We start from the raw sequence: 1,870 nt of genomic DNA, 5'->3' as shown, positions 1-1,870 counted from the left end.
CACGGCAGATACATATATTTTGGTGAAAATAGTTGGTCATCGTCATCTTTTGATATGGAGAAAAATATATTCAGGTAGAATAATGCTTTAGTTACGCATGTCTAAGATTGCAATTGCCAATCAACATGTCATAGTACCACGTATTACATAAACATGTACATGTATATGCATTTACATTCAATACCAGTACAAGAAATGTCAGAATTCCTTTATCAAAATAAATTTATACTACTCTTAAGCTCAACTTATAAAAATGTTTCAGGGAATAAAAATCCATTTTGTTTCTGAGAGTGTTCATCAGAAAAATCTTATAAATGGTGATGACACTTGAAGTGCATGTTAGATCTTATCTTGAAACTGTCCGATAAGGAATGCACTTGGTCTCTTATCAATAATATATACACGGTGTGACCGTCGGACCGAGCGAAGCATGATATGGTCATTGGCGTGTCCCAAGTGATAGTCATAATTCTGTTCAGTACGGTACGTAAATTACAATTGATTTAAAAATATGTATTTATGAAACTCCCCTTGCACTAAGGGGAATATCTATGAGGATAATTACAGGATCCGCCTATTCCTTTAACGCGGAGAATATAGCACCAGCCGACGTAAACCGTGCATAGTGACGTCAGATGTAGCCTCGACTTTTTTCTTCGTCTTTCAAACAAGAAATTATAAACAATTTAATTCATTTCAAAATGTATATTATTTATGACATTTTCCTTCCACTAAACGCCCAATAACATCTAACTATTAGGGGGATATACGAGGATAACAGTTCTACAGGATCCGCCTATTCATTTAAAGCGGGGAATATAACGCCAGCCGACGTAAATCATGCATTGTGACGTCACATTTAGCCTCGACATTTTTCTCTTTCAAATCAAACAATTATAAACAACAATACACCCCGTTTGCAATTTAAAAGACAGTTAAAACAAAACAAAATTAACCAATAAATTTAAAGTGGTAAAAAGTAAGCGTAAATATATCGTATATTTTTATTTAAAGAAACTCATGAACTCGTTCATCTATTTAGTCGTATTACTGTTTTTCTATTTGATGATTGGCTAAAGACTGTAACAATAATAATCATACCATTCATTTTTAACAAACTGGGTGTTTTAATTACAAATTGCACGTCAGTCTTGTATTTTTGGCATTCAAAATTAAAACACGAATAGCTGTAGAAGCAACTAATGAACAAAGCATAATGGCGGCGCCCATATGGATCACAAAATTTTCAGTGAACGTATATAGAGATTATCCGTTTTCATTTGCAGATTTTCTCAATTTTTATTTTACGTATACGTGTTACCTTTAGAGCCTTGCTTCGCGGACGGGCCTTCGGCCCGTCCGAGCTTCGCTCGGTATAAAATATGTATGCTTTTATTTAAACATTTGAACTTTTTAAATTCATTTAGAAAAGTTAAAGATTATGAAAATGAAAACAAAATGTGTACATTACATATACACTATATACAAATCCGTTGTCTTAAGCTGCATACTGAGCTCTATATCGGATTTATTATGTTCCCCAAACAAAGTTTGGGAACATATTGTTTTTACTCTGTTTCTTATTATGTTCCCCAAACGAAGTTTGGGAACATATTGGTTTTACTCTGTTTCTTCTTCTTATTATTATTATTATGTTCCCCAAACAAAGTTTGGGAACATATTGGTTTTACACTGTTTCTTATTAAGGTCTTCCGTCTCCTGCGGAAGACCTTACTATTATTGTTCGCGTTCTTCTTCTTCATTATTATTATTATTATTATTATTATTTTCCTTGGTAGTACACGCGTTTTTCTCAGCCATTTCTCGATCAATTTTCACGAAATTTTCAGGAAAGATGTCTTTTGGTGAC

The 1,870-nt window shown here is 33.3% G+C and overlaps 1 protein-coding gene across 1 annotated transcript in view; it reads left to right on the top strand.

The window, feature by feature from the left end:
• Positions 1-442: 442 nt before the first annotated feature.
• LOC125676951 (uncharacterized) overlaps positions 443-1,870 on the top strand; it is a 184,807-nt gene continuing 183,379 nt past the window's right edge. The window contains exon 1 of the mRNA XM_056157908.1: positions 443-483. The gene's annotated coding sequence lies outside the window, so the exon portion shown is untranslated. The remainder of the gene's footprint in view (positions 484-1,870) is intronic.

The sequence above is a fragment of the Ostrea edulis genome, chromosome 3 (assembly GCF_947568905.1).
Source record: "Ostrea edulis chromosome 3, xbOstEdul1.1, whole genome shotgun sequence".
NCBI classification, from domain to species: Eukaryota; Metazoa; Mollusca; class Bivalvia; order Ostreida; family Ostreidae; genus Ostrea; species Ostrea edulis.
The sequence above is the reverse complement of the archived record's forward strand: the minus strand, read 5'-3'. Positions and strand labels throughout refer to the sequence as shown.